General features: G+C 36.3%; 1 long non-coding RNA gene across 1 annotated transcript; it reads left to right on the forward strand.

Annotated features, from left to right (window-relative positions):
* The first annotated feature begins 2,917 nt into the window (after positions 1-2,917).
* Positions 2,918-22,264, forward strand: LOC123566265 (uncharacterized). The gene is made up of 7 exons (XR_008372084.1): positions 2,918-4,502; positions 10,144-10,328; positions 10,942-11,063; positions 11,824-12,076; positions 13,560-13,692; positions 14,815-14,977; positions 18,725-22,264. It is a non-coding gene; the product is annotated as an uncharacterized LOC123566265 (long non-coding RNA).
* The last annotated feature ends 533 nt before the right edge of the window (positions 22,265-22,797 follow it).

Here is a 22,797-nt window from a genome sequence, read left to right on the forward strand (position 1 = left end):
CATTTTGTTTGTTGAATGAAGTCAGACTACCAGGTATGTGTTCAACCAGGAGGAAAGGGCCATTCTTGATATTTTTACACTAATGTTATTTTAAAAAAAGTAAAACACTTTTCTTTCTATACAAAATGTTTAGTGAATGTAAATATTCAAAGGCATGTCCCACCTTGTTGGTTGTCATCTCCTTGTTGTTTCTAATAATCGACATCAGATCTGCTGTGACCTACTACTACAGTCTTGCAGACTGACTGCCAGTCCAAGAAAGAGTCCAGCTCAGCTGGGTTTGGTTCTTGCTCCAAAGAATTTGGTTCTTAATGTAGCCTTTCCAGTGGTTAATTTCAGTTTGCACATTCCAGCATGTCAAATACCATCAACCATATTTGATTATCATTTTCTTTTCCTTCTTTTCCTACAGGACAATTTTTCTTTGTAATTTTCTTCCACCACTTGTAGTCAGCCGCGACACAGTCGGACAGATCCAAGTGCTGCACTGTCAGCACTACCAATTAATTACCAAAGTTCTAATTTAATTTTTAACACTACCCTCGTTTCATGCACATAGATGTCATGTATATCTTGTAGGAATATCTTAAGCTTTATAGGTTGCACTTTCTTCACTTTTCTAATCTCCCATCCATGGCCATAATAGCGCAGAAATTGACTGTCAGTCGTTATTATCGCTATGATGTTACTTAATTTTTCTTAGGCTATATTTTAAATCTGATATAATAATATAATAAATAATATAATAGAAGAAGAGGGATAAAATACATGTCAGGGTATAGAACTTGAATATTAAAATGGGGAGAATATGTGCAGCCAGAATGGGACTCTAACCTGGGGCCTCGGAATACGGTTCTAATGCTCTACCAACTGAGCTACTAGGCTGCCTATAAGCAGTTACAGGCATCGGAAATACAGCCCCATGTTGGGTGCCAAATGTTGCATGATGAGAAAAAAACGGCAGCCAGGCCAGGACTCAAACCTGGGGCCTTGGAATACTGTTCCGATGCTATATCCACTGAGTTTCCCAGCTGCCTACACATTATCTCCTCTTTATAATTATTTACGTCCTATACAATGACATACAGTAAATGCCGACTTTTTTCTCCTTGCTCACAGTAATATTTACTTGTTAGCAGTCTGATGCTTCTTGTCGGTGACACTGAAAGCCTCATTGAAGACATCAGACACCTTTTCTGTAAGTGGCCTGCATGAACATAATGTTGTACCTTCTTTTTTAGGCCTGGTGTCTTAGTCATTTTGCTCTTAGCAGTCTGACATATTCCACATCAGCAGATAGTCTGGTCAGCAGTGAGAATTCCTCTGCAGTCATCCTCAAGGTACAGTAGTTTGGATTCTGCACAGTGTCTTCACAGTCTATACTACTCAACCCTGGACCTTGCCTGGCAAAAAGCTTTGAAGATTTTATTTTATGGTTCCCTCTTACAGTTGGGAAGTGAATTGTATTACAGGGAGGTGTTTTGCAAACTGGACAAGACTGTGGTATATATTCCAAATTTAAATAACTCATAGTTCACTTTAGCTTGTAGAAAAGAATAAGTCTGACTGAATCTTTATCAAAATATTTTAGTAGAGATGTTTTAAACAACTGAAATATATTGGTATTTTTTTTAATTAATGAGTAAATTACTATGAAGTTGAAATAAATTTTCTGATAGATATTGGTCTTTTTTATTGGATGAGAAATTCAAAAAAATTAAAAAACGTTTTTATAATTTGATAAATTAAATACTACCTGTTGATAAGAGTTCGGGTTATATACCTGGAGGAGTATACACACAACAACTTATCCTGCTAAATTTCTATAATAACTTGTCGGTCTTCCAATTCGGACAGTATCATTAACTGTTAAAAGGGGTGCTTACCAAAAAGATACTGACTGAATGGCGAACACAGTGCAGACCATGATCAGACTGTATGAATGTGAAGGCTGATCTTGGTCTGCACTGGTCGCAAAGGCAGAATCACTTGCCGCCAGCAGGCTAAGGGATCATGTAGTTAATGACAAAAGCAAAGATCTATTTGAAATGTGTAGCCTACTATCATATTGTCTATGCTATTCTTCATGAACTCAACAGCAGTTAGGAAACTGAGTTGAACATAAAAAGCTAGGTCACTAAGTGAAAAGATAAAAAAAGGTTAACATAAGAAAACACGGTTTTGAATATATCTGAAACATTTCTTGACCATCTAGTTTCATGCTAAATACAATTGTTACCTTGGATGACACTTTTTCTTGACATAAATTCATGGTCAAACAGTCAAAGTCAGGTGAGAAACTTGCATCGATCCAGAACCTTTTGCTAAAAATGTTTTTCCAAAGGAAAGATTTACATTAAGTTGAGTAGTTTTAATTGTATTCTTGTACATTGACATCAGCATATATTGTAAGCTTCAACATCAAAATTGTGAAATTAGTTTTGAAAAGTTGGATCCCTGGGTGAAAGGAATGTTAAAGTCATTCCTCATCTGTCTTTGATTCATGAGGGGAAGTTGTCAAGTACTTGTGGAGAAAGAGTTAGCACTTTTAAACAAATTGCAGGAACACTTGATTATCTGGATATGTTGATTGACAGCTATCATTTCATATATAATTGCTTTAAATCCATACCACATTAACTGGAATAATGAAATATAAGTAAACATTATAATTTAAACCTTAGGTTGGTTGGCTGAAATAATGGAGTTTCCAAGATGGAAAGAATTGTTCCAAAGACTAGCAGAAGCTTTGCCAGGCTGTCTTAATGTTAAACTTCACTATCAATGTACGATTGAGATTCTAGTATTGAGAAAATTGTTATACAGACTAGCAGGGAACCGAGACTGGTGTAGAGTTGAACTTCACTGTCAAGGTATGATTAGTTTGTTATTATCGCTTGACTGTGGCATTTTCCTTTGAAGTTTTGTGTTTACTAAATTCTGGTATTGCCATGGTTAGCTGTGCTCTAAATTCTGTTGCACAGTTTTAAAGGCACGATGTTTATACTAAAACATATAGGATTTCCTCATAATTATGATTATTATTATGTATACTTCAAAATCTCTATGTATGCGTGATCCAAACAAATAAATATTATTTTTAGAACATTGTTTTAGATCTACTTAACACATTTCAAATAAGTACCAATTAAAATTTGGGAAAAAATGATGACTTATTGTCATCACTTGATCTGCGTCGACGTCTCCCTTGCCTGGTTAAGTCTTATGTTTTGGTCAGCTTTTCTCTTAAACTATCGAAGCTGATGCTTTAAAACTTGCAACAATTGTTCATCATCATTCGCTGACTTTGTACAGCAAGAAAGATAATTCATTCCTGCTTTTTGCAAGAATTATGGCCCCTTTTGGACTTAGAAAATACCAGATTTCTTGGTTAAGTTTTGTGTGAAGGTAAACTTTTCTCCTTTACGGTCAAAGCTATTGCTTTAAAACTTGAAGCAGTTATTCACCATTAAAAGCTGACTCTGCACAGCAAGTGCTGTAATTTTACATTGCCTTTTGCAAGAATTATGGCCCCTTTTGGACTTATCATAGGTTAGGCAATATTTTTATTACACAAGACAAAAAAATCAGATGAGCATCTGCACCCGCAAGGTGAGCTCTTGTTAATTATGCGATAAATCAGTTAGACAATACACACATGTGTTACCAGCGAGTATCATCATACTTGGAAAATGTCAGGGAACATAATCTGGCAGCAAACTCTCCGGGCTTGTTTGCTACCCAATTACATTCCCTTAGATTCCCCAGCACATGATGATACGAGCCGGTAACACACTTGTACGTATTATCTAACTTATACTTGTTCTTCAGACTAGCAGAGGAGTAGCTAGACTGTCTTAATGTTAAACTTATGTAAAGTATGATTGAGATTCCAGAATTCTTATACAGACTATGAGGGGAACCAGTTTGGTTTAGTGTTAAACTTCGCTGTGATTGAGTTTCCAACATAGAGAGCATTTAATTCACTGTATACATGTTCTATCAGATGAATAGCCAGACTGTCTTAATATAAAATTTCACTGTCAAGGCGTGCTTGAGTTTCAAACATGGGGAGAGTTAATATACAGACTAGCAGGGGTACCATACTGGTTTAATTTTAAATTTCACTATCAAGTTATGACTTGGCTAATGGAGAGAATTGTTCTACAGAACCAGACGGGCTCTCATGAACAGACTCAATCAAACCGAGTCTGCTATTATTCTTCTTGGTTGCATTCTTTGCTTCCAAAGGATCTTTTTACAGATTTTATTAATGTCAGACATTACTCTCAATGTATGACTGTACTGACAATTTTATATTAGTGAAGTCTTAATCTATAAAGGTATGATTTAGTTTCCTCATTCTGATACTTGTAAAGGAGTAGTTAGAGTCTGCTAGACTATGGAGCCTAGAGTCTGCTAGACTGTGGAGCCCTAAGAGTCTGCTAGACTGTGGAGCCTAGAGTCTGCTAGACTGTGGAGCCTGCAGCTGTACTATGAAGGTAGGAGACATAGAGAGAAATGTTCTTTAGATGGTACTTTTTGTATAGTCAGTATTTCTTGTACGTAGAGCTATTTTGAAACTGTTTATGATTTACATTTTGTCAACAATGAAATATGTGTGTGGGTCGAGATCTTGTAATTCCTTCATCACTATCTGGTCAACGGCAGCAAAAAGTAATTATGTCAAGACTAAAAAATAAAATTTTATTCAGGCAGTGAAAGAAAAATGAATGTTTGTCTGGAATCCATATTACATGTATCAGAATATTTACTTAAGAAATAATATATCACATTTAGTGATTTATCACTGAGTAAAATCATTGTTTTTAGTTCAGATGCGAAGGAGTTATATCACGGGGGCACAGCCCAAGTGATACGATATTACGCATCTGAACGACAACAGGCTGTCAACTGATTCCTATATTCCTATATTTTCCTATATTTTGGATCAAAATCCTATATTCTGAAAAACCTCCTATATTTCCTATATTTTCCTATATTTTGAAAAATATTCCTATATTTTTTAGTAAAGTTCTTGCCGATGAATAAGAGAGTAAATCTTGGTTTGATACTGCTTTTGGATTCTTTATTTTATAGGTAAGAAAATTCCCATGTCTGCCACAGCATCACCATCCTTAAGATAATGTTGTTTTGCTCTTCTTCATCATCTGTATGGTCACTTTGCAAGGCAGTGAAACAGGACATGGGTCTTTCAGGTAAATCAAAGTCTCATTCAGATGTTTTCTTTCATATACTCCCCAATGATGAAATACAAGGCAAATCTCTGAGATATCTGACATCAAAAAAGTATAGTAAAGATGACAAACTGGTGCAGAAGTACCATGTCTGTTTTAAATATACAGTTATGCAGTTTTACCAAAATTCAAAGTCTTCATTTACTGAATTGTCAACAGGAAGATTTTCTCAGAGACTTACCTACATACTGAGGGGACCATGCCTGCTCTTCCAAACTGGAATCAAAGCACATAGGCAGACTGTTTGTGCTATTAAAACAATTTTTGTACCCCCCGACAACAAAGTTGTAAGGGGGGGTATACTGGTTTCAGGTTGTCTGTCTGTCTGTCTGTCCGTAGACGCAATCTTGTGCGCACCATCTCTCCTTATCCCCTTGACAGAATTTAATGAAACTTCACACAAGTGATCAGTACCAACAGTAGTTGTGCATGGGGCATGTTAGGTTCTTTTAGAAAAAAAATTTGCAGAGTTATGGGACTTTGTTTTTTTGTTACTATACTATATACATAGACACAATCTTGTGCGCACCATCTCTCCTCATTGCCTTGACACAATTTAATGAAACTTCACACAAGTGATCAGTACCAACAGTAGTTGTGCATGTGGCATGTTAGGTTCTTTTAGAAAAAAAATTTGCAGAGTTATGGGACTTTGTTTTTTTGTTACTATACTATATACATAGACACAATCTTGTGCGCACCATCTCTCCTCATCCCCTTGATACAATTTAATGAAACTTCACAAAAGTGATCAGTAACAACAGTAGTTGTGCATGGGGCATGTTATGTTCTTTCAGAAAAAAATTTGCAGAGTTATGGGACTTTGTTTTTTTGTTACTATACTATATACATAGACACAATCTTGTGCGCACCATCTCTCCTCATCGCCTTGACACAATTTAATGAAACTTCACACAAGTGATCAGTACCAACCCTAGTTGTGCATGGGCATGTTACATTCTTTTAGATAAATATTCTGCATAGTTATGGGACTTTGTTTTTTGTTACTATACTGTATACATACAGTCTATATACATACAGTCCACATAATTATGCAATCTTGTGTGCGTCAAATTGCAATGTACTGTGTCAGTGCATGCAGGGGGTACATTCATCACCTTTAGTGATAGCTCTAGTTGTACCCCCCGACAACAAAGTTGTATGGGGGGATATACTGGTTTCAGGTTGTCTGTCTGTCTGTCCATCTGTCCGTCTGGCCCTCTGTCCGTAGACGCAATCTTGTGCGCCCCATCTCTCCTTATCCCCTTGACAGAATTTAATGAAACTTCACACAAGTGATCAGTACCAACAGTAGTTGTGCATGGGGCATGTTAGGTTCTTTTAGAAAAAAAATTTGCAGAGTTATGGGACTTTGTTTTTTTGTTATACTATATACATAGACACAATCTTGTGCGCACCATCTCTCCTCATCCCCTTGACACAATTTAATGAAACTTCACACAAGTGATCAGTACCAACAGTAGTTGTGCATGGGGCATGTTAGGTTCTTTTAGAAAAAAAATTTGCAGAGTTATGGGACTTTGTTTTTAGCTCGACTATTCATAGAATAGTAGAGCTGTTGGACTCGCGTCTGCGTCCCGATTTGGTTAAGTTTTTGTATGTAAGCTGGTATCTCAGCAACCACTTGTGGGAATGGATTGAAACTTCACACACTTATTCACTGTGATAAACTGACTTACATTGCACAGGTTCCATAACTCTGTTTTGCTTTTTTACAAAATTATGCCCCTTTTTTGACTTAGAAATTTTTGGTTAAGGTTTTGTATGTAAGCTGGTATCTCAGTAACCACTTGTGGGAATGGATTGAAACTTCACACACTTATTTACTGTGATAAACTGACTTACATTGCACAGGTTCCATAACTCTATTTTGCTTTTTCAGAAAATTATGCCCCTTTTTCGACTTAGAATTTTTTGGTTAAGGTTTTGTATGTAAGCTGGTATCTCAGTACTCACTAATGGGAATGGATTGAAACTTCACACACTTGTTCACTGTCATGATCTGACATGCACAAAGCAGGTCCCATAACTTTATTTTGCTTTTTTACAAAATTATGCCCCTTTTTCAACATAGAAATTTTTGGTTAAGTTTTTGTATGTAAGCTGGTATCTCAGTATCCACTAATGGGAAAGGATTGAAACTTCACACACTTGTCCACTGTCATGATATGACATGCAGTGCAAAGGGTCAATAACTCAACTTTGCATTTTACAAAATTATGCCCCTTTTTTCAACTTAGGAGTTTTTGGGTTAAATTCTTATATGTAAGCTGGTATCTCTGTACCCACTAATGGGAATGGATTGAAACTTCATACACTTGTCCACTGTCATGAGCTGATAAGCACTATGCAGGTTCCATAACCCTATTTTACTTTTTTACTAAATTATGCCCCTTTTTCGACTTTCTTATTCATTCAAGCGACAAGGCTGTTAAATAGTCGAGCGTTGCTGTCCTCCGACAGCTCTTGTTTTGTTACTATACTATATACATAGACACAATCTTGTGCGCACCATCTCCCCTCATCCCCTTGACACAATTTAATGAAACTTCACACAAGGGATCAGTAACAACAGTAGTTGTGCATGGGGCATGTTAGGTTCTTTCAGAAAAAAAATTTGCAGAGTTATGGGACTTTGTTTTTTTGTTACTATACTATATACATAGACACAATCTTGTGCGCACCATCTCTCCTCATCCCCTTGACACAATTTAATGAAACTTTACACAAGTGATCAGTACCAACAGTAGTTGTGCATGGGACATGTTAGGTTCTTTCAGCGACAAAAATTGCAGAGTTATGGGACTTTGTTTCTTGTTAACATACTATGTACATACAGTCTGCATATGCAATCTTGTGCGTGCCTAATCTACCAAACCCTTACACACAATTTAATGAAACTTCACACAAGTGATCAATACCAACCCTAGTTGTGCATGGTGCATATGTTACATTCGTTTAGATAAATATTCTGCATAGTTATGGGACTTTGTTTTTTGTTACTATACTGTATACATACAGTCCACATAATTATGCAATCTTGTGTGCGTCAAATTGCAATGTACTGTGTCAGTGCATGCGGGGGGTACATTCATCACCTTTAGTGATAGCTCTAGTTATTTTTAACAGCACATCAAGTCTGTTGACATGGTAAGATAAATATTTTCAACATTTAAGTTTTGCAGGTGTGCCATAAGACAACCATGTTGAAAAAACCATTCAGCCTGTGAGTGTGACTACCTTGTAATAGTAAGACAATGCCTGGAGGAAAGACACATTGGAATGACAAGTGGCTTGTAGAGGAAGACAATGGTGTTAAATTGTTTAAATGATGTAAACCTGTAAAAGGAAATACTGGAGTTGCTTACTGCATTTTATGCTGTAAGCAATTTTCTGTAAGCAACAGTGGTTTCACTCAGGTTAAACAGCACTGTAAGTCAACAAAACACAAACAGATCTTAGATACTCGTTTTGGTAAAAACACTGCCCAAAAAGTGTTGACCAAGGGTGACGGTAAACAGTGACTGCTACAGCCTCTGGAGCATCTAATAAACCAGCTACTGTAGGTTCAAGCGATATTGAGCAGAGGCAAATACAACATGTATTCACAAGTCACCCTTTGAAACGTCAAGTCACAGAATCTGAGCTGTTGTGGTGTTTTAAAGTAGCAGCTGCTGATTTTCATTCAGATCATGTGATGGCCTTGACAAAGTGTTTCAGAAGATGTTCAAGTGTGATATTGCTGATCGGTTTTCTTTGTCAAGGACAAAAGCATCATACATAGTTTCAGAAGCCATAAGACCACTTTTGACAGAAGCAATTGTAAAGGAAGTGATAGATGGAAATTTAGGGTATGTTCTTATGTTTGATGAAACTACTACAGCACAGACATGTAGACAAATGGACATACTGATAAGATTTTGGAGCAATATTGAGGGAGAAATGTCTGTGAGGTTTTTGAAAGCTTTTCACTTTGGCCATGCAACAGCTGACATTGTAAGTGAAACTTTCCTTAATTAGGGAATGATTTTGAAGTAGACCTACCTATGAAGAATTTGATAAGTCTCTCATCTGATGGCCTGAATGTCAACAAATCCATTCACAGAAAAGTCAATGAAAGTTTGAAAGCAGATGGCAACCCGGGTTTGACTTTGAACCCTGCAACCTCCATACAGTGCACAATGCTTTTAGAAAAGGTCTCAACTGTTTTGGAAGTGAGTCTTCTGTCTTGTCTGGATTGTGATGCTGTTGAAGAGAATGGTAGACATTCTAGACATTGATTAATGTAGAAACAGTAAGACAGTAAGTGTATAGGTAAGAGTTGATAATATATGCAAATGAAAATATATGTTGTTGAAAACTCCTATATTTTGCCTCAAAACTATCCAAAAACTCCTATATTTCTTGTGAAAATATTCCTATATTCTTCCTATATTTTGGAGAAGACCTGGTTGACAGCCTGCGACAATGATTTTTTTTCAAGAGCAAATCACTAAATGAAATGTATTATTTCGATTCTAATACATTACCAAGGATTTTAAAGTACATCCTTGACTATATTCATTAAATATTTGCCTGTTTGCCGTTGGTTTCTTTTCCAGCGCGCCACTGAGCAGTTTGACGTTATGACATAATAATTATGACATCAGAAAAATGATTTGTTGTATAATAACACACAGTTTTCAGCCTTCTTTGTTTAATAGGAAAAGGAATTGGGTTTTGTTAGAATGAGTATTTTTTATCAAAGTAAATAAAAGGGTGTGTTTTTAATAATATAACAAAAAACAACATCCAGCATGGCAGTCTTATAGTTATAATCCAGTGCAGATTTTATCAGAACATTTGTTGCTTCATTTTTATCAAGGTGAAGAATGTGGTCACATATTAACAAATTTCACCAAGACATCTACAACTATTGTAAGTCCGAGAGTTTCCTTCTTGATAGCAATGTCTCTGTCCATATCCTCCTGTGGGGAGCTGATTACAGTGCTTGGTTAATGATGAAGCTGCTGGTATCAAAGTCTTAAAGGAAATTATCATTTACGTTAGGTAAGTTTTCCATTACTTTTCTTTTAGTTATATTGCTACAGAATATCCCTAGAGGGATCAGTATGAAACTTGGCAATTGTTATATTGAGCAATTAAACCAGTGGGCAGTTGGCTTTCAGCATGAACTTTGAGCCAGTTTTGGCTATGATTATGATTAATACAAGGGTTTCAACTTTTAAATTTAAACTGCCTGGATAAAATTGAAAAAACTTTATAATATATTGATAAATTATTATGTCTCCCACCACACAGTGGTGTGGGAGACATATTGATTTACTCCAGTCTGTGTTTGTGTCTGTCACAAAGCTTGTCCGCACTCTTAAGTCGAACATTTCTCATCTGATCTTCACCAAACTTGAACAAAATGTGTTTGACCATAAGACCTCGGCCAAGTTCGATAACTAGCCAAATCCGCCTAGGCACTTTGGAATTATGGCCCTTGAATTACTGATTGAGTCCACTCGTCCAAACCGTCTAACTGGGTCCATTCATCTAAGCCATCTGGAGAAACTAGACATTTTTCATAGGGGCAGTTGTGGGAGACATGCCCTTTTCTCAACAGCATCTCTAGTTCCATCTTTAATTTTAGTATTTGGGTTTTATATTTTAACAGGTATGTCAAGGATGGGAAAAACGTTATTGGATTATTAAAACTGGTTTCTCTGGTAGTCTGAACTGCAGCACCCATAGTTTCTACAGTTATGTCCCTTCTGGAGTGTTTACACCAAATGGGAAGTAAGTACCCAACTGTTACATGTGAAGGAGTCCTACAGTCTGAACAAAAACCCTATTGAGCTTAAACCTCAACATGTGACCTTGACCTTCTGAGTTAGGGATCTAGGTGTTGCACATGCCACAATGTCTCGTTATAGGGAACATTAGTTTCAAGTAATATTAAAATCAGTTGTAGATAAAAGTTATGGGCCAGCTAGGTTTTGCATTTGACACATTGTTTCATTACGGGATACATTTTTGCCAAGTGATATTAAAGATCCTTTAACAAGGACAGAGTTATGGACCGGATAGGAAAAAAACCTATTTCCTTTCACTTTGAGAGTGACCTTGACCTTCCGGCTAGGGGTATGGGTGTTATGCATGACATTTGAATTCCTGCCTGCTTTTCAGCAATTGAAATTCTCCATCAACAACTTACTTCAATTTAGGTTTCTGACAGGAAAAGTATATCTACAACATCACATGTTTATAATTCTTGATGTGACTTGTGTTCTGTTCTAGTCACCAGTAGTTTAAGGGCAGTAAAATAACCCTCTCACAATCTGAAAGAAATTTTTCTTTTAATTTAAGTGAAAATATGAGATGAAATATTTATGCTGAGGAGATCTGTTTGTAAGAGTTTTATGTTCAGTGTTTCAGTGTAGCTCTTGTTCTTATTTTGACTGCAAGAATAGGCAACTGATGTCTATTGTTGTCATGTCTGGAGCTAAATTGTTGTTCCGGTAGTATGGTGGTAACACGCTTCATTTTGAATCCATAGGTCCAGGATTTGGATCCTGATTCAGGCACCAGATATTTCTGAAAACTTCTGAATGTCTTCCACACACCTAAGACACCAGCACTTGTACATCCCAGGAAAGAGGGCACTGCATACATCAGTGCTCTACACAGGGTATGTGAAGGAACCAGGCTCAGTCACATGTAGCTAATGGGTATGAGAAGGAACCAGGCTCAGTCACATGTAGCTAAGGGTATGTGAAGGAACCAGGCTTGGTCACATGTAGCTAAGTTAGGTAAGTCTGAAATGCCTGTATCTAAAATTTCTCTGGCTCACTGTTCTGGGAGCTTTGTCTTGCTCCGCCCCGAGCTTTCTGTATCTGCACTGTTAAAGATGGACAAGTGCCTCCCTTTGTACTACAGATCAAGTTGGTGAAGGTATACCAAGAGTTTCTTGAGAAGCTGTTTAAAGATTTTTCTATTATTAGCTCTAGTTGTCCATACCTTGAGTCAAGAGGAAACATCTGAATAACACTCAGGATGAAACACTACAATCCATCAAGTGGTTCAAGAGAAGGTTGTTAGATCATTTCTACTTTCAGTGCTATCAGCCCCTAAAAGGGGTCACTGTAAAATCATTCATGTTTGTGGGATTTTAATATTTTTGGCACAGATGTTTCCCATAATGAGACAACCTGTAGTGCACAACACCCAAGCCCCTAGTTCAAAGATCAAGTTCACACTCAAAGGATTTTTTCCCTTTCAAGTATGTAACGTAGGTTATAAAAAAATTGACCAAATATTTCCCCAGGTATTACAAATCAGTGACCATTTCCATTCAAATGAAGCAGTGTGGGGAATGCTTTCTTAGCTCACCTGAGCACAAAGTGCTCATGGTGAGCTATTGTGATCACGCTGTGTCCGTCGTCCGTCGTGCATGCCTCCGTCAGTCAAGTTGTCCGTCCGTCGTCAATATTTGTGTTTTTACGACATCTTTTCAAAAACCAATGAATAGATTTTGATGAAACTCAGCCTTTGATGTTCCTTGGGTGATCCTCTACCAAAGCTGTTCAAACGGTTCTGCTTGGTTGCACATAGGGGCTGCCAGAGCTAAAAATAGAAGAAACTTCAAATGACATCTCCTCCTTAACTGATGGTTCGATTTTGAAATAATTTCACATAAATAGTCTTTATGTCACCCTCTACCAAGATTGTTCAGATTATTTTGATTCGTCAAAAAACATGGCCGCCAAAGGGCGTGGCCACTTTTCTCTGTATGTATATAGTGGAAACTTCAAAAATCTTCTTGTGCGAAACTGCTAGCCCGATTTTAAAATAATTTTGAACAAATGGTTCTTGTCTCTACCAAAATTGTTCAAATTATTCCGATGCATCAAAAAACATGGCTGCCAAGGGGTGTGGTTACTTTTCTTCTCTGAATCGATAATAGCTAGAGCCTTAATATTTAGCATGTGATATCAGATTTGTAATGTCTACTGTAATTGTTCAGATTATTGCCCTAGGTTCAAAAGTGTGTGTGTGACATTATACAGTATATAGATTAACATAGAAGAAACCTAACTCTGTACTAACACAAACTCACTTGTAGCCTTGTACACAGGTAAGCGCTTTAGGGTCAATCACCCTCTTGTTTCAGAAGTAGTTTCTTATTGTTGTTTTTTGTAATTAATATGTTCTTTCTAGCAAATATTTATGAGCTATATTTTCATTGAATGACATTTAATTCCAGCATAATCAATATCTTATTAATTTCTACAGGTAAATGAAACTATTGGTATTTTTCCTGAACAAGAAAAGCAATGGCACGTCAGAAATTTACAATGCAGGAGACAAGAACAGTAGCAACAAGTATTAGAGCAAAGAAACAAAAAAATAAGTTTCAAAAAGAGAGGTATTTGTATCAGAAAACTTCCAGACTACATCATTTTATAAACCAGTGCTGCGCCAAATTTGAAATAATTTCAATGGGCAGCAATGTCCTTATTGATTGTGAGGTCAGTGTGACGAAGGTCAAGATTACAGTCACTCTGAACCTCACTTAATCTTAAGGTTTCTTAGTCAAAGGTCATACTGTGAAATCATTAATATTCGCAGGGGACTAGTTTTCGTGGATTTCATGGTTGAGTCAATCCACGAAATTTAATCCCAACAAACAAGTAAAATTCCCATTTATTTTATGTTCAAAAGTTGAAATCCACAAATTCATAGCCCCACGAAATTGTTGTTTGGACCAAAACCACAAAAATACATGCCCATGAAATTAAATGATTTTACAGTAGTCACTGTCGTGTATGGGGAGATCATTTGTGTTCAGAGACCACTTGCCCCTCCCCTTAGCTGGTCTCTTAATGCATGTTGTGTGTGTGTGTTTGGGTTTAGCATCTATTTCAACAATGTTTCAGTCATATAAATGATGGTGTCTACTTGCAGCAGTGAGCACAATGCCCAACTTTATAGTGTATCATGCCGTAAACATGTGACATGATACCCCACCCAGTCACATTATACTGACACCGGGCTGAACTATTTTAGCACTATCCTCGTAATGCCAAGTGCCAAATGAGGAAGCTACTAGTACCTTTTTAGCATCTTTGTTATGATGCGGCCAGTGATATAACCCACAACCTCCCGCACTTGAAGAGGGCACTAGGCTACCGAGGTGGTCTAATGCAAGTTGTACTGTATTATATGATAGTGATGTGACCTCAGTTTACTAGATCACAATTTAGTGTCCTCTAAATAACCTCAGATTTCTTTGACCTATGAACCTTAATTAACTTTGAAAATACACATTGCTAAGACCTATTTTACTATGCACAGCAGTGCTCTAGTTACCTAGTCTGTTACTTGTTTGTGCTGTGAAACATGTGTATGGCCATTATGACCATGTTATATTGATAGATGTGGGTTTAATGTGTTTTTCTATCAGCTAAAGAAAAATATTAATGTAGAAATTATATAACTATTTATGTTTATATATATTTTTATAGTTACTTATTTTTGTGGTATTTAGAGTAATAAAGTCAGAACTTAATGACAGCAAAGAGGGGACAACATATGAAAGAAGTATTGAGCTGAAGGAGTCTGGAGAAACCATGTGATGTTCCATCCATACAGTCATCCAGTTTATACAGAGTAGGCCTGTAGCAGATACTCAAAATGAAGAGGAAGGAATGGTAACTATGAATATAGAGAAAAAAATTTGAATGACTTTTCATGAACTGCTTGATGGATCTTCATCAAACTTTGTTTGTAGCGTCATTGTATGGTCCGATGCAAGATCTGTTAAAATTGGGGCACTTAGACCTTTTAGGGGCACTAGAACAAAAGATAGAAGAAGCATCTAAATGACTTCTTCTCATAGATCGCTTGATTGATCTTCAGACTTGGTTCATAGCATGATTATAAGGTAATCTCTTCATTTTTTTAGCTCACCTGTCACAAAGTGACAAGGTGAGCTTTTGTGATCGCGCGGTGTCCGTCGTCCGTGCGTGCGTGCGTCCGTGCGTGCGTCCGTAAACTTTTGCTTGTGACCACTCTAGAGGTCACATTTTTCATGGGATCTTTATGAAAGTTGGTCAGAATGTTCAACTTGATGATATCTAGGTCAAGTTTGAAACTGGGTCACGTGCCGTCAAAAACTAGGTCAGTAGGTCTAAAAATAGAAAAACCTTGTGACCTCTCTAGAGGCCATAATTTTCAATGGATCTTCATGAAAATTGGTCAGAATGTTCATCTTGATGATATCTAGGTCAAGTTCGAAACTGGGTCACATGCGGTCAAAAACTAGGTCAGTAGGTCTAAAAATAGAAAAACCTTGTGACCTCTCTAGAGGCCATATATTTCACAAGATCTTCATGAAAGTTGGTCAGAACGTTCACCTTGATGATATCTAGGTCAAGTTTGATACTGGGTCACGTGCCCTCAAAAACTAGGTTAGTAGGTCAAATAATAGAAAAACCTTGTGACCTCTCTAAAGGCCATATTTTTCATGGGATCTGTATGAAAGTTGGTCTGAATGTTCATCTTGATGATATCTAGATCAAGTTTGAAACTGGGTCACGTGCCATCAAAAACTAGGTCAGTAGGTCTAAAAATAGAAAAACCTTGTGACCTTTCTAGAGGCCATATATTTCACAAGATCTTCATGAAAATTGGTCAGAACGTTCACCTTGATGATATCTAGGTCAAGTTCGAAACTGGGTCACGTGCCATCAAAAACTAGGTCAGTAGGTCAAATAATAGAAAAACCTTGTGACCTCTCTAAAGGCCATATTTTTCATGGGATCTGTATGAAAGTTTGTCTGAATGTTCATCTTGATGATATCAAGGTCAAGTTCGAAACTTGGTCACGTGTGGTCAAAAACTAGGTCAGTAGGTCTAAAAATAGAAAAACCTTGTGACCTCTCTAGAGGCCATGTATTTCATGAAATCTTCATGAAAATTTGTCAGAATGTTCACCTTGATGATATCTAAGTCAAGTTTGAAAGTGGGTCACGTGCCATCAAAAACTAGGTCAGTAGGTTAAATAATAGAAAAACCTTGTGACCTAACTAGAGGCCATATTTTCCATGGGATCTGTATGAAAGTTGGTCTGAATGTTCATCTTGATGATATCTAGGTCAAGTTTGAAAGTGGGTCACGTGCCTTCAAAAACTAGGTCAGTAGGTCAAATAATAGAAAAACCTTGTGACCTCTCTAAAGGCCATATTTTTAAATGGATCTTCATGAAAGTTGGTCTAAATGTTCATCTTGATGATATCTAGATCAAGTTCAAAACAGGGTCATGTGCGGTCAAAAACTAGGTCAGTAGGTCTAAAAATAGAAAAACCTTGTGACCTCTCTAGAGGCCATACTTGTGAATGGATCTCCATAAAAATTGGTCAGAATGTTCACCTTGATGATATCTCGGTCAAGTTTGAAAGTGGGTCACGTTCCATCAAAAAGTAGGTCAGTAGGTCAAATAATGAAAAAACGTTGTGACCTCTCTAGAGGCCATATTTTTGGTCTGAATGTTTATCTTGATGATATCTAGGTGAAGTTTGAAACTGGGTCAACTGCGATCAAAAACTAGGTCAGTAGGTCTTGAAATAGAAAAACCTTGTGACCTCTCTAGAGGCCATACCCTTGAATGGATCTTCATGAAAATTGGTCAGAATGTTCACCTTGATGATATCTATGTCAAGTTTGAAACTGGGTCACGTGCCTTAAAAAACTAGGTCAATAGGTCAAATAATAGAAAAACATTGTGACCTCTCTAGAGACCATATTTTTCAATGGATCTTCATGAAAATTGGTCAGAATTTTTATCTTGATAATATCTAGGTCAAGTTCAAAACTGGGTCACATGAGCACAAAAACTAGGTCACTATGTCAAATAATAGAAAAAACGACGTCATACTCAAAACTTTGTCATGTGGGAAGAGGTGAGCGATTCAGGACCATCATGGTCCTCTTGTTTACAAAAGAGAGCACACAGGCAACTAGCCCTAAAGATAGAAAAACACTGACACAACTTCTCATGAATGGCTTGATGGATCTTCATCAAACTTAATCTGTTGCATCATTTTAAGATCTTCTCTCAGATTCACTGGAGCTAATAAAAAAAACCCCTTCAAACCTTTACGTTGCTAAATCCCTAAAATGGACTGGTCTATCATTCAATTTGGGCAGTTCCATTTGTTATTCGAAGGGGTGTTCACAGAAAATTCACAGAGCAGACAAAGAATAGACTGCCCGGACGTGCAGGCTGATCTTGGGCTGCACTGGTCGTAAAGGCGGAATCCCTTGCCGCCACCATTGTTAAATGACTTTTTCTCTTGAACCACTTGACAGATCTTCATCTAACTTTGTCTGGAGCATCATTGGCATTTGTAGCATCATCATGTGGCTTTTTCCCAATATTCCAAATGGGGGGGCACTTGGTCACTTAGAGCTAAAAGTAGAAAAACCTTTAAATAACTTCTTCTCATGAACAGCTTGATAGATCTTCATCAAACTTAGTATCACTAATATAAGGTCTTCTTCCAATTTTGTTCAAAAGGTTGCTCTTGGACCCTTGTAGGGACCACTAAAGCTCATAAACTGCTTATGGATCTTCACCAAACATGGTCTGTAACATCATTGTAAGGTCCTCTGCCAGATCTGTTAAAATTGGGACACTTGGCACTAAAACACCTTTTAGGGGTGCATAAGAGTTAAAAATAGCAAAACCTGTAATGACTTCTCATTTATTACTTGATGGTTCAAACTTTGTCTGTTGCATCGTTGTAAGGTCATCTCTGAAATTTAATGCGTTGGTGCACTCGGCCCTCCCCCCCCCCCCCCCCCCCTACGAGTTAAAAACAAGAAAATGTGTTAACAACTTCTGCTCATGAACCACTTCATGGTTCTTCATCAAACTTGGTCTGTAAGCAAAACTCTAAGGTCCTTTCTTCATTTTGTTCAAATTGGGGACATTTTGGACTGCTTCAGCTGGGCTGGATAATACATTTTTATACACCTGGCTCTCTCTAATTTGAGCAATTTTTACCCAGTGTTCACCAAACTTTGTTAGAATGTTAATAGACATACAGTCAGTAACCAGCAAGATCATCAAAGTAGCTGTGGAGTAATGGCTCTTGAATTACTCAAATTGACAGTATCGGCTACATAAGTATTTTACTTAAAAATAAACCAAGTATATATATATATATGTTTCTCTACAAGAACCAAGCCAATTTTGAAATTGATTATCTGTAGAGTAATGTCCCTTGAATTAGTTAAAAATGGCAGTTTCAGCTCGATAAATTATTGAATTATCTGAACCATTAATGGTATGTAACTATAAAATCTAGGTACATAATGAGTAAAATCTACTACTATTTTGTCTTATTACACTGAATGAAAATGTAGTAATCACATTTGATGTTAATTGGTTTCAGAGAGAACAAGTCACATTATAGAGATAAGTGCCAGGAGGGAAGAGGAAACTTTCAACTGATATATTCATCAAACTGAAAATCGGCAACAAGGCTGTAGGCATTATCTAAATAACATATCTAACAATCTTGTTTAACTGAGAAGTACCAGTAACAGAAGCTTTATAATGGTTCATCACCTTCCTGGAAATCAATGTTTTAACAGGCTACAGTGTTCAGTCTGTCTTACATTTGCACTAAAAGCTGTCAGTTTAGTGGAAATGTGTATGGATTTATTGATGTGAAAGATCTCATAAACAGGAGTGTCTTGCGCTGCATATTTTAGGTGAATAGTTTTCTAATGAAGCTCACAATGCTGTGGCTGATGCCTCCATTTTACAACAATTGTTAAAGCAATGTCTAGATGAATTGCAGGAAAGGTGTAGGTCATTATACCCCCACCAAACATGTTTGAGGGGGGTATATAGGAGTCAGTTTTGTCGCGTCCCGTCGCGTCCCGAAATCTATTATCTCAGTTATTACCAAATGGATTTGATTCAAACTTAAAATACATGTTCCACCTTATCACCGACATCATCTGACACAAGGTACATAACTCTTGACACCAAGTTTTCATGAATTATGTCCCCTTTTACTTAGAATTTAAGGTTACTTTTGTTGTATTTTCACTATATCTCAGTTATTACTAAATGGATTTGATTCAAACTTAAAATAGATGTTCCACCTCATCACCCTCATCATGTGACATAAGGTGCATAACTCTGACACCATTTTTGTTATGAATTATGCCCCTTTTTACTTAGAATTTAAGGTTGATTTTGATGTATTTTCACTATATCTCAGTTACTACTGAAAGGATTTGATTCAAACTTAAAATAGATGTTCCACCTCATCACCCACATCATGTGCTCACATCATGTGACACAAGGTGCATAACTCTGACACCAAGTTTTCATGAATTATGTCCCCTTTTACTTAGAATTTAAGGTTAATTTTGTTGTATTTTCATTATATCTCAGTTATTACTAAATGGATTTGATTCAAACTTAAAATAGTTGTTCCACCTCATCACCCAGATGATGTGACATAAGGTGCTTAACTCTGACATAAATTTTTTATGAATTATGTCCCCTTTTACTTTAAATTTAAGGTTGACTTTGATGTATTTTCACTATATCTCAATTATTACAAAATGGATTTGATTCAAACTTAAAATAGATGTTCCACCACATCACCCACATCATGTGACACAAGGTGCATAACTCTGACACTATTTTTCTTGAATTGTGTCCCCTTTTACCTAGAATTTAAGGTTAATTTTGATGTATTTTCACTATATCTCATTCTGATTGGCTTAGAGCCAAAGGGAAGTAACCTTTTTTTAACCTTTGTACTGAGTTTCTTCCCCTTAAATTCCAGGAATTAGTCTATTTTTAGAAATCCTATTTTTAGATTTTCAATATTTTAGGTATTTTTCTAACTTTTTTATTATAAGTCCTATGTAAAAAGTAAAAACATTTTTCCGTGGTAACATGGGTCGGTAAGACACCTTTTTGTATTCACTTTTAGTGTATCTCTAATATTAGAGATTTAATATATTTACTAGTATTATACTAGTATTACTTATATGTGGAAGCCCAGGATGAAGTACTCCAAAGTATTTTTAAGATTCCTTATGGTTGCCATTCTTCTGTGACAAGACCGTATGGTGGGGGTATGAGTCACTCCTGTGACAGTTCTAGTTTTTATCAGTGCTGTTTATTCAAAATGTTCAAGCTTAACAGGAGAAAAATTGAAACTTGCTTCCATTAGTTTACAAAGATTTGAATTTAAAAATTATACCCAGATGATACAATTTTAAGGGAAAGGAACATCTAAACACATGGGTAATTGACCAGAATCATCTCTCTTTGTATTATTAAGGACATTGACTCATTTAATAAAACATTATTTTTCTAGCTCGACTGTTTGAAGAATGATCTAGCTATTCTATTTACCCTGGCATCGGCATCACACCTTTGTTAAAGTTTTGCATGCAAGTACATATGGCTATCATTTAAAGGCATATAGCTTTGATACTTAATTTTTCTTTTTCTAGGTTAATTACCAACCTCACTGGGTCAATTCCCATAACTCTGAAATGTATTTTGCCCCCTTTTGGACTAAGAAAATCCTGGTTAAAGTTTTGCATGCAAGTTACTATCTCCAAAACTAATGCAGATATTGAAATGAAATTTCACATGGGTCTTAGGGGTTATAAAACTAGGTGATAGCATCAAGTCCCATAACTCTGACATTTTTGTCAAATTATGCCCCCTTTTGGACATACAAAATCTTGGTTAAAGTTTTGTATGCAAGTACATATGGCTATCATTTAAAGGCATATGGCTTTGAAACTAATTTTTCTTTTTCTAGGTCAATTACTAACCTCACTGGGTCAAGTCCCATAACTCTGACATGTATTTTGCCCAAATTATGCCCCCTTTTGGTCTTAGAAAATTCTGTATAAAGTTTTGTGTGCAAGTTACTATCTGCAAAACAAATGCAGATATTAAATCGAAACATCAGGGCTATAAACTAGTTGATTGCATCAAGTCCTATAACTCGACGTGATTTTGGCCAAATCATGTCCCCTTTTGAACTTAAAACTTCTGTTTAAAGTTTTGCATACAAGTTACCATCTCCAAAACTAATGCTGATACTAGATTGAAACTCTATAGATATTTTAACATTTAGGGTAATATTCCTGCTTCTGGGACAACGATTCAAATAGTAGAGCACTGTGTCACCTCAGTGCAAAAACTGGATAACTTCAATGACATAAAGGACTTATTCACTTTTTGCGCTAAGGTGACGATATTTAGTCTGGCTGTCTTACGGACAGCTCTTGTTAAAAAAAGATATGACAATTTGAATTTCCTGTAAAAAGGCAGGTTGTTTTTAGATCTTTAATGTTTTCTATGAAATTTAAACGCATAGTTCAACAATTTTGTTTTCCCCTTTGAATCTGTCATCAAAATTCTGAGATTTTTTGTACTAACTTGATGCAATTATAAATAAATAAAGGAATAATATGTAACAAAATAATGTTTTAATTAACTATTCAAACAATGGGAATCATTTCATGAGGGCACAGTCTGAGTTGAGTATTCCACATGGCTTATAACCTATTGCCAGATTTTACTACAAAAATCAGTAAAAACTGAACATTTGCAAAAATCAGGAAGTACTAGGGTTCCAGCTTCTCCTTTCATTACAAACTTGAAGCCTGCAATGAAACATAAAATTGGAATTTTGAAAAGTGACCAGTAGAAACTGGTATTTGAAAGCATAAACCGCTTCCATCATTAATGAACAAGGTGTTCAGTAGAGGAAAGAAACAAATGAACATTCCTGTCTTTCATCTCACACCAAGAAAAAAGCATTTTTAATTGTGTAAATATATTTGTAAGTTTTATTTGAAAATGCAGATGATTTGTCATGTTAACATTATTTTTCATATTTGTCAAAGGTCAATTTAATTCATTAAAAGTTGAATACTAGTGTTGGTATTGACTGTTTCTGTTAGTTATTTTTTCACTCTTACATGATGTTTAATCTGACAGAAGTCAGGGAAGATATTATACAATTATGGACTTGTTAGCTGTGGAGTATGATGTGATGTAAACCCCCAATAAATAGTACTGAACAAGGAAGTATCCATGGTAAGTATAATGTATTTACAGTGCATATCAGCTTATATTGCACAACTGTAAGTCTGTAACTTATTTATTATATGGAGAATATTGTATGAATTATGAACTTCTAGTTTTAGTAACTGTGCAAATTGAAAGATTTTTATACGCCCGTTTGAAAAATGGGCAGCCGGGCGGGTGGTGTCCAGAGACTTTTTCTTATCTTCTCCAAGCATGGAGGGATTTTGATATATCTTTGCACAAATTTTCACTATCATAAGACATAACATGTGCAAGAACCAGGTCCCTAGGTCTAAGGTCATGGTCACACTTAGAGGCTAAAGGTCAGATATAAGAATGACTGGAGCATTTCTTCTTCATGCATGGAGGAATTCTGTTTTA

The sequence above is a fragment of the Mercenaria mercenaria genome, chromosome 8 (assembly GCF_021730395.1).
Source record: "Mercenaria mercenaria strain notata chromosome 8, MADL_Memer_1, whole genome shotgun sequence".
NCBI lineage: Eukaryota > Metazoa > Mollusca > Bivalvia > Venerida > Veneridae > Mercenaria > Mercenaria mercenaria.